Here is an 11,120-nt window from a genome sequence, read left to right on the forward strand (position 1 = left end):
AACACACCCGTTGATAAAGCGAAGGCAGAGATAAATTTCAAGCAAAAATCACACATCACTGCGACCACAGCAAAAATGCACTATGGTAGTGTTGCGGAAAAACAAAGTCAAGGGCAGTATACGCCACTAGAATGTAAACCAACGTTGAGCAGACAGTCTCATGCGATGACCGGCGCCCGCTGGCATATCCAACGAGATGGGCAATTCTTTTCTGCCACTGCAGGAGTACCCTGCCGATCAGTGCGGTAAAAGGGCCAGTTCGAAGGATAGAAGCTTTGCCGGTTCACGACATACGTTCGGTGAAAAGAAGGTTCATATGGCTGTTGCCATCCCGCATCCTCTGTTTGGAGTGCTATAGAAGCTTGTCGACGTGTTTGTTCAGCCGGAATTCGGGGTTCATACTTTTTCAACATATTTATGTGGGACAAGCTGGTTCGCGTTCCGAGGTCAATGACGTAGTCGACATCATTTCTTCTTTCCAGCACAGTGAAGGGCCCCTTCCATGTCAGGATGAGCTTGTTCGTGTCGGACGGGAGAAGAAGCAATACTTGGTCTCCAGGGCTGAGTTGGCGACTTTTCGCCCTTCTGTCGTAGTAGCGTTTCTGCACTACCTTGGCTTTGCTAAGCTGTTCGTGTGCAATGCGACAGGTGTCTTCCAGGCGTCGTCTCAGATCGATAACGTAACCGTACGATGTCTTTGTGTCCTGATCCATCCCTTCTCCTGTCCATAACTCCTTCAAGATGGCCATAGGACCCCTGACGTAGCGGCCATAGATCAGGTCGAAGGGCGAGAAACCCAGGCTGGCTTGAGGCACTTCGCGGTAAGCGAATAGTAGCGGCGCCAGGTACCTATCCCAGTTTTTAGGGCTCTCCTGGCACATGCGGCGAACCATTTGCTTCAGCGTGCCGTTGAAACGCTCGACAAGCCCGTTGGCCATGGGATGATATGGTGTCGTGGGCAACTGTGCAAACGAGAGGAGCCTGCTCAGCTCCTTCATCAGGCCCGATGTAAATGACTTTCCCCGGTCGCTAACAATTTCTCGTGGAAAACCAACGCGGGAAAACATTTCCATCAACCCTTCGGCCACCTTCTCCGTCTCAATACTCGGTAGAGCAACTGCGCCTGGATAGCGTGTTGCAAAGTCTACCATTGTGAGGACGTACCGATTCCCCTTCTGGGAGGTTGGGGAGAGAGGACCGATAATATCGATCGCTACCCGTTGGAACGGGGTCTCGATGACTGGCATACTTCCAAGAGGTACGCGCCCCACCAGATGTTTCGGTACGGTTCTCTGGCACACATCACAGGATCTTACAAAGCGCGTGGTATCGGATCGCACTCCTGGCCAATAAAACTCCTCGAGCACCCTATCCGTTGTTCTTTTGATGCCTTGGTGGCCGGAGAGAATCCCTTCATGGGCCATTTTTAGAACGAAGCCCCGGAGACCGCTAGGAACGACTAGTTGTTCCATCTCCTTCTTCGATGGGAGCCGACATCGGCGGAAAAGAATTCCGTGCACGAGGACGAAGACCGTTTCTGCTGTCTTCACGGTAATTTTCCTGCCAACCGAGTCGAAGCAGGACTGAAGCGTGCGGTCTTCTTTCTGCATCGAAGCGAGCTCCGTTGGGCTTATGTTGAGTGGGCTGATGGAAGCCACAGGTAGCTGGTCCACGCGTTTCGCTGCACTTGCGCATTCCTCCTCCTTCTCCTTGACGGATGGTGGTTGCGCAAATTGGCTTGGCCTGCGTGAACTGTCGTTGACCTTGCTGGACTTCGACTTCTGCTTGGAAGAGGGATGTCCTTTCGGAGAGACGGAAGTGTGTTGCTGACCCTTCCAGTTGACGTCCGGCGCTGCAGCATCACGAACGCCAGCGACATTTCCCAAAATCACCTCGTAAAAAGGGTTGTCCATGCAGGTCGCGGTCACGTGGCCTGTGAAGAATGGGCAGTCAACATACACTTCGGCTTCAGGTAGGCACAGAGCAGTGCGGTCAAGAAGGTGCACAGTGCTCATTCCTCCTGTAAGCTTCGAATCGGGAACCAAAGAACGGTTCACGATTACAGTGTTACAGCCGGAGTCGTGTAACACGGTTACTCGCCTTCCTTCCAGCCAACCGTTAGCGGTAGGCATTCGGTCCTTGGAAGCCTGGGAGGTTTTGCGGCTGAGGGCCAAGTTCTTTTGTTCATAAAGGGTTGACATCTTGTCCTCATTACCATCGCGGCACTCCGTTGGACGGCTCAGCGAACATGACGCTTTGTTGGCAGAGTCTACGTTTGGGCATGTTTCCGCTTTGTGACCGGTTTTGTGGCACTTAACACAGGAAACAGTCTTTTGGCCAGTGGAAGCCCTGGTCTTCGACCAACAGTCGGCTGGCTTGTGCCCTCGCTTGTTACAAAGGAAGCAGTGAGGCTTTCCTTCGACATCCTCGAGGTCAAACATTCTTGGAGGCACTGGCGGCTTGCCAGGCTCTTTCTCCTCTCGGCGTTTCCCTAGGTTTGTAAGACCTTGGGCCTCAAGGTAGTTGTCAGCATTCTCGGCTAACTGGTCTAGCGTTTGACAGCCCCTTTCCTTCAAGAAAATGGCAAGCTTATCGTGACACTTGCTCAAAAACTGCTCCGAGACTATTTTGTCACGGAGAGCTTCGTAGGTTCTGCTGGTCTTAGCCAGTTCCTGCCAGTTATCAAAATACCCTAACAAGCGACCAGCGAATTGGCGGCCTGTCTCAGAGTTCCCTGGCTTGGCTCCACGAAACTTGGTGCGGTACCCCTCTTCAGTGTATCGAAATCGCTGAAGCAGGGTCTGCTTCAGCTTAGCATAATTCAGCGCATCATCTGCAGCCATGCGTCCGACGACACTCAAAGCTTCACCAGTGAGGCACAGGTTCAATGAAAACGCCCACTTGTCCTGCGGCCAATTCTGGCTCGTTGCGACGCGTTCAAAACGCTGGATGTAAGCGTCAAGTTCATCACGCTCTTCATTGAATGTCGGGATCAGCTTGTGGGGGCTGTCATACCCATGGGCGACGCTTGTAGCTGCAGACGGGCCTGCCTCTACGCTAGCGTTGGGCTGCTGTTGTCGTACTTGTAACTGGAGTTCAAGGACCGACCGCTCCGTTTCTAAGCGAGCTGCCGCTTCGCGATTCGCTTCCCGTTCCGCTGCGCGTTCTTCCCTAAGTCTGGCACGCTCTCTGTCAACAAATTCCTTCAACTCAGTATCAGAGAGGCCAAATTTCTCCCCTAGGTTCACCAACTTCTCGAGCTCCATTCTTGTCCGTCACACACACGGTAACAAGGCGAGGCTCTTTAATGTGGAATTAAGAGCAAAGTCCTGTCGCGGACGCCAGATTGTGATGGACTCGTTTCGCCTTGTGGGTGTACGACGCGTAAGAACGGTACTCGAGAGGGTAAGAGAAAAGAAAGTATATTAACAGTGCCACCAGAAAACGAGTCAGCGGAAAAAACGGTACAATTGCGAAGCACAACAGCAAAAACACACGATTCCGATACCCCTAACCAGTGTTCAACCGAGGGAAAAGAAAAAAACGTTCTCACAGCCGCCTCGACGGTGGATGTCCGGTGACGTCGATGGCGGGTCGTCGCCGGTCCGAGTCACGGTCGAGCGCTGGCCGTCTGTCGCCAGCTTTGCCCGATCGAGACGGCAGAAGATGCACCACGTCCTACGTGGCGGGTGCAGCGCTGGTTCGGCCCTGGGCCGTGATCCCAAGCCTCGGCCAGTCGCACGATCGCGCCCCGGTCGTCTGCGGGTCCCACACGGGTTGGCGGGCCCCGACTCACACGCCTCGAACTACTCGAACGGGATCAAAGGAACTGCGGGTCCGCCCCCGGTCCTTGCCCGCTCGTCAGCTCCGAGTCTCCGCTGCTGCCGGAACCGCGTTCCACCTCCTTCTCCTCTTCTTCCTTCTTCACGTCTTCGTGCGCCAGCGCGTGGTCCACTTTTTCCAACAATGATGGCCAATCCTCACACTGCTCCAGGCGCCTGAAATCAGCGTAGAAGTCAAGAAAAAAAAACGAGGATGTCATCGAGATAACAGAGACACGTTTTCTACTGTAGGCCGTGCTAAATTGTGTCAATCATCCTCTCTAATGTGGCAGGAGCCTTGCACAGTTCAAAGGGCATAACGTTGAATTCATACAGGCCGTCAGGAGTGATGAACACCGTTTCCCCGCGATCGGCCTCCGCCATGGCTACCTGCCAATATCCAGACCGCATATCAAGGGAAGACAAAAACTCGGCACTTTGTAAACTGTCAAGGGCATCGACGATCCATTGTAAAGGGTATACATCCTTCCGCGTTATGCTGTTAGACGGCAAGAATCTACGCAAAAGCGGATGGAACCGTCCTTTTTTGGTACAAGCACAACGGGCGACGCCCAGGGACTGTTGGAGGGCCGAATTACGCCACGCTTGAGCATATCGTTCACTTGTTCGTCAATAGTGCTGCGCTCCTTCGGTGAGACACGGTACGGTCGTCGGCGCTGTGGTGCTGCGAGCCGTTGTCAATGCAGTGACCAACTGCTAATGTTCGGCTCAGCTGCGCCTTTGCGCCGCCAAAACAGGAGCGGAACCGATATAACAAAGGGAGGAGCCTCACTCATTGGTCTGATCTAAGAGCAGGATTGATCGAAGGGCCAATGTACGGAGGCGATAGGTCTGGTGCTGACGGGGCAGGACTCAGTACAACCACTGGAACCCATGATGGGAAGTCGTCTGGTACGGTGGTGACAAGCTGTGGCCCAATAACTTTGACGCAGACAAGTACCTCATCGTCCAGGAGACAAAGGGGCTCCAAGGACTCGTTAGCTACTAGTAAGGCGCTCGTGCCAGCATGAACTTAGGGCCAATTTTGGATGGGGAAATACGGGCGACGGAGTAAAAAGATCAGGTGCGTCGAGAATGGAAGAGCAGCAGAGCAATACTACAGCCGCCAAGCAGGGAGGAATGTCCGTGTCGTAAGCCACGGTATAATTTGCAGGGGCAGTGGACTGAAGGTCGGCATAAGGCGTGTTCAAGGGAGAATCAAATTGTACTTGTGCCCACCCACAGTCCATTATTGCGCGATGGCGACATAAAAAGTGCCAACCTAAAATGACGTCATGGTAGCAGGATGGCAGCACGAGGAACTCCACGGGGTATACAGCGCCCTGGATCATGACGCGCGCCGCGCAGGCTGACAAAGGTTTTACACGTTGTGCAGTTGCGGTGCATAACGAAAATACGGCCGCGGAGTCGTAACTTTTCTGAGCGAGCGGCAAATATCGGCGGTAATGACGGAGGCAGCAGCGCCTGTGTCGACTTGTGTGACTTTACATACACCCTCAACCGGTCCATCGATTACATATGTAGGCCTTTTAAAGTTCGAAAGCCGCGCTGCTCTTGCCCCCGGAACTGCGACGGCGAGTTTTTCAATTCAGTTGGGCTTGGACCACGTCGCATATGTAATAGTGAATGGCGACGTGAGGAGGTTGAATGGCAGCTATCGCCGTCACGACGGCTGACATTGTTGTAATCGGAGGCAGGTAACGGCGACCTGGGTGGCACGTCGGTCATTAGTTACGAATACCCGTGTGGAGAGCCAAAAGTGTGGTTTCCAACGTCATCATTCATTGTGGACACGTGGCGCTTGCAGTAAGGGGCCACATGGCCTGCAGGTGAACCGATGGGACGATTATCAGCCGTGTACCATGGATTCCCCAGTGGAGGATTCCAGCGTACCGCAGAGCGTGGCAGGGTTGGCGGCCAGGCCCGAAACGACGCCCCAGGTGGCTGTACCCGTCTTCCCGGGCTTTGGCATACGTGAGGGGTGCATAATACAGTCTCAGCCACCTTTTACTTGATCATGTGGCGAAACGCCGGGAGCGTCGGTGAGACAACGGAAGGAGTCACTTCGAAGGAGTCACTGCCGTACATATCCATATATATATACTGTTACGTGGCGGCAGGACATAGATGATGTAACGAAAGAAGACCAGCGTTTGGCTTCCGATGTGGTGATCGAGTCGACTAGCGAGGCAGTCCGCGCCTTCTGATCCTCCTCTTCCTCTTCGCCTACTGTCGCCCCCTGCCTGCGCTTCTTTATTTCTCAACACACTCCCACCGCCGCCAAGTTCGTTAGGAGCTAGCTGGCAGTGGCACGGGCAATGAGCGCTTGCTGGGTTGTTGGGTCAAAGTGACATATCTAAAAGTGAAGACTACGAATGTTCGTATGGTCACCCGGGATAACAAGCTGTGCTCACGGTTTTCGGCCAGAAGGCAGCCGCCAGGATCTAAAGGAAACAGATGATGCGGGCAACCAAGTGCCCAGAAAACATACAGCGAATGCAGTATCACTGTCGCTGTGCTCATATTCTGTCCGGCCTCCACGAATCGATCGGTGCGCTGAAGAAACAATGCTGTTTCATGGGCGGACAAGGACACTTTACTTTGGTCGGGCGCGTAAGCGCAGCAGAAAGGCGCGTCAGGCATGGAATCGTGCTCGACAAAGAAGTGGTCGCCACCATCTAAGCAACCGTTCTGTGTCGCCGCGTGGATTCGTCGCCAACGGGATAGTATGAGAGCGGCCGCTGCTCGCCTCTGGAGTCGAATCTCGCTCACGGAGCGCCGGAGAAGCATCCACTTCGTTATCCCCTGAAGCGGGTCTACCTTCCCCACGAATCGCGTTTTCGTTGCCGGGCCCAACGAAACAGTCGGAGAAGCGTAGCAGGGCTGCTGAAATGTTGCAGAAACGAGAGCTGCGTCCCCAACGAAACGATCGCAACAGGGTCGCAGGGACGCCTCCAAAGCGGGAGTTGCATCGGTGATTCCTAGGTCATGGCGAGGCCAGTGAGAGGTCTCCGGAACGGAAGTCGAGTCGTCGATGCGAGGGTTGTGGGAGAGCTGTATTGACGTCTCCGAAGTGAGAATTGCGTATGTGACACCAGCGTCATTCTGGGGCCACTTCGACATCTCCAAAGCAGAAGTCTCGTTGGCTAGGCAAGATTCACGGAACGGCTGCATAGCCGTCTCAGAAATGATAGCCGCGTCAGTGACGCCGAGGTCCCGGGAGTGTCCTTGAGACTTCCCCGATACTGCAGTCACGGAAGCAGCAGGACTGCGCAGTTGCTGGAGCCTCTCTCCCAGGCTGAGCACCTCGGTGTCCTGCTTGGTGTTCTGAAAGGCCGAAGCGCCTCCGTCGCCGTTGTCCTGTTCTTCTACCCGCGTGCCAGTCATTTCCCGGACGGGCAGCACGTCACCCGGGACCATTGGCCGCCGGGCCTTCTTGGGGAGCGAGCAAATAGTCGAGGTTGCGATGGGGGTAGTGAACAGGGCCGCCTGAGGTTGAAGGACGGAGCTTTCGGCAGAGTATTGGCTTGTAGAGAAGCGTACACGAGTTCTCAGGGCGCAAATACGCTCGTCGTAATCGATGGCTTCCAAAACGTCAGCATCAAATTCTTCATCCTTCAGGTTCTCCTGAACTTGAGAGTCGAGTTGGTGAAGGCTCACCTGGTCATGCAAAATAAGGTCGAGGACATTTTGTCTGTTAAGGGGCGTTGCTGCCTCGCTCGGCAGCAAGGCGTCGAGGACTGTCATGGTCCCGGAGATGGTCGCTCCCAGGACATCTCGGCAAATACGAAGTGAGTCCATGGCATTAGTCGATGAAGCAAGACGCTGGGGTTTCGGATACCTAGGGGACAAGGGCGGGCTTGGACACGAGCCGAAAGGGGCGGCGGCAGAGGGCAAGGCTTCTAGGATGAACCAGTACGAAGGTATCCCAGCCCCGCGTGCCTCGGAGCCGCTGCGCCGTCGAACGTAGATCCGCTCGCGCACCAGTTGCCGGATTTCACGGCACCAGAAAATGTGTAACGAAAGAACGAGGCAGACCGCGCCCTCTGATCCTCCTCTTCCTCTTCGCCTACTGTCGCCCCCTGCCTGCGCTTCTTTATTTCTCAACAGGTGAGACGAACAATGGAATGGGGTGGAACGATCTATTTACAGTAGTTATAAGCGGCCATGGCTGAGTCCGGTGAGTCTGCAGGCGCCCTCTTCCACGTTCCACGTCGTGTTCGATGCCGAGCTATGCCGCCGTGGGGCATTGTCCCCTGGTCCCGTGACACTAACCCCCAGGGCAAAGGCCATAGGGATACGACTTCAAGGCGGTGCCGTTGATTCCTTTCGCCTGCGAGGGTCAGAGTCGGCAGCTTGACCTTGTCTTAACAGTGGTCGAGTTCCAGGCGCAGTAGTGCATGCGGTTGCTGATAGCTTGCTGATAAGAGGGGTGCTGTTCGGTTCGATGTGCCTGCACGACGCTCAGCTTTGTTATTGGGGCCTATCAACCGGGTTGCTTCAGGCAGCTCTTGGTCCACAAGCTGTTGTACCAGTATCTCAATTTTTTTCTTCGAGGCAAAGGTTTCGCGTCGCGGAGAATCCGTCGGTAGTAACCAGTGCGAGTTCGACGATGTCAACGCACAGCCGGAAAGTTTTGACGTCGATAGCTGTGTTGAGGACGAGATGGGATGAGTAAATACAGTGACGTCCTGGCCGCCCCATGTGACGATGATGGTCATAATAAGCACCGGCCCCGGAACAGCTGTGACTACCGCCGACCCCACGAGGCAGCGTCCAAAGCCCTCGAAGAAGAGCCGGAGATCTCGGCGGGGGAACCTCGTCGGCTCCACTTCTGGTCGTGGCTGGTCAATTCCTCTGGTCTCGGCGGGGCATAGGCAGGGAACACGGTGCTGGGGAACGGTCGCGTCCATGGCTCACCGGGGCTGGGGCGGGCCGACGCTTTCTAAGTGCCAGGATAAGACCGCTTCATGAGTCGAGGCGAGGTGAAGCTCGGGGCCGGGATGGGACTGCACCCCGCACCTACACCAAAATGTTACGTGGCAGCAGGACATAGCTGACACGAACCATGAAATGGGGCTGAACAATCTATTTACAGTATTTACAAGCGGCCATGGCCGAATCCGCTGAGCCTGCACGCGCCCTCTTCCACGTCGTCTGCGATGCCGAGCTATGCCGCCATGGGGCATTGTCCACTGGTCATGTGACGATATAAATAAATAAATAAATAAATAAATAAATAAATAAATATATATATATATATATATATATATATATATATATATATATATATATATAAGGTAGAGTCGGATACACAGCAAGAACAATAGCGAAGAACGTTCACTTACGTAGCGGGAAAGGTCTTGCCTTCATGAGATTAAAGTTACATGATTTTGCTGTCACAAGCATTTGGAACACATTTCTCATATAGATTTCCAGCAGAAAACTGGGAGAAGGATCGGAAGATGTTTCGAAAATGGAGAGTATGCATGCAGTCGGGCTAATCCTATGTTACAACAACAGCAAAAAGAGAGAAAGGAGAGAGGGAGAGAGAGAGGAAAGGGGTCATCATAACAAGGCAGCTGTCAAGGTTGCCCCACGACGGGGCAACATACCTGGCATGGGCCGCCAGTTCACACAGTGCAGAAGCCTAGACAATCGCGGTTTTTAAAAGAAGGAAGAAGTATACAATAGAAGGTATTCACTGGGTGGGGAGACTGCTTTGGACGAATCCATACAGGTATGAACGAAGTATGTGTTTTGGGTGTGCCCCCCGCCCCCCCCCCGCGGATGGACAGAATATACACAGTACGCAAAACGAGCATTGCACAAGAGCTAGCTGCAGAACAGGAAATAGGTAGGGTCCATAGATCACAAAGGGTTATTCGTTTCTAGGTGGGGGGGGGGGAACGCAACCTCTTTCCTAAGGAAAAATCGCATTGTTGAGCCGCATTAGGCTAAGAAAGCTGCTATATTTAGAAAGTTTCTGTGACTTCTGATGGGAACCTCAAAGGTAGGATTAATGAAGCATGTGACAAAAATTATCAAGACGCCAAAATGTATCCAGGGATAAGCAGGTTAGTTTTCCGTAACTTTCATTCATACCAAGCGTCGCTGACCCAAACTTATAAATGAGATAAGATTCCCGAGCCTCGCGGTCAGAGTGGGTCATGATAGCGGATTCTAAAATCGTTGCTTTAAGATGTGCAAACGCATTACAGGGACCGTTCACATGTCTGGACAAGGGAAAATAAGGGCAGCGTTTTGCATGAGAGCGGTGTTTATTGAATCATATTCGGAAAAGCGTCTCAGTTCGGCCGATATATCGCTGCCAAAAACAGTGCACTCTAAAATGTATACGACATTAGCAGAGTCACAGTTGAATTTACCCTTTATATTTACGCAGTAGTATGAAACCGTGCTGGTGGCACGATGTGTAGGGGTCATGTTTGGGCATACTTTGCATCGAGGTTTATTAGAGGACATGCAACCTGTAGTTTCCGGACGGCTGATACGAGAGATAGTAAGAAAGTCGCCTAAATTCCTATTACGCCGGTAGAAAACACGTGTGGTGGTTCGGGGAATATGCTTTTTAAGCGTTCAATTTGTATTAGGATATTGTGATGTTTTCTTTGAAAAAACATTGAAAAATCATACCAGGCGCTTTTCACGTCTAACATAAGCTTTCACAAAGATACACATTCTGGATCAGTGAAACATTAATTTATGTGGATGATATTCATTTTCCTCTTTTTCAGTGTAATCCAACTTCCAATCTTGCAAAACACTGCACTCACCCAAACTGCGAGTGCCAGAAGGTTGAAGGGAGTTTAACTGGGGGGATGTGCTTGCCTAAGAAGAAACCGGTGATCTAAATCTCTTCAGCGATATTGACAAGAAGACATCCTGAAATAAAGTTGCAATTCTGTGCCTACTTTCCTCCTTAAACCCTATACAAAAATGTGGGAAGCACTGTTGGCTTCGTTTTTTCACTCTATCAGAAAATCTTCAAGCAATGGTTATGAACTGACGAACCACTCTATCTCGTAAATACCTCAGTTTTCTTCGAGTTCAACACGACTTTTAGATGCGGAGCATCTCATGCTTGAGGCTGTGTCGCTCCCTGCATTGTGGGGCGGATGCCGCTGCAGAAGCCCGGCCGTGAGTCGGGAGAAAGAAAGCGGAGGGGAGCATCTTTCGAAGGGGAAGACCGCGGAACCTAGCCATTCTGATATGCAAGCTCGGGGCTACACCTCCGCGCGACACAAGCGCAGACAC

General features: G+C 52.7%; 1 long non-coding RNA gene across 1 annotated transcript in view; it reads left to right on the top strand.

Moving 5' to 3' along the window:
- Positions 1-10,759, top strand: part of LOC144160580 (uncharacterized) — a 53,184-nt gene extending 42,425 nt beyond the window's left edge. The window contains exon 3 of the long non-coding RNA XR_013320394.1: positions 10,601-10,759. This is a non-coding gene — a long non-coding RNA (uncharacterized LOC144160580). The remainder of the gene's footprint in view (positions 1-10,600) is intronic.
- The last annotated feature ends 361 nt before the right edge of the window (positions 10,760-11,120 follow it).

Source organism: Haemaphysalis longicornis, unplaced genomic scaffold (assembly GCF_048455015.1).
Source record: "Haemaphysalis longicornis isolate Haplotype H1 unplaced genomic scaffold, Haemaphysalis longicornis Haplotype H1 scaffold_109, whole genome shotgun sequence".
NCBI classification, from domain to species: domain Eukaryota; kingdom Metazoa; phylum Arthropoda; class Arachnida; order Ixodida; family Ixodidae; genus Haemaphysalis; species Haemaphysalis longicornis.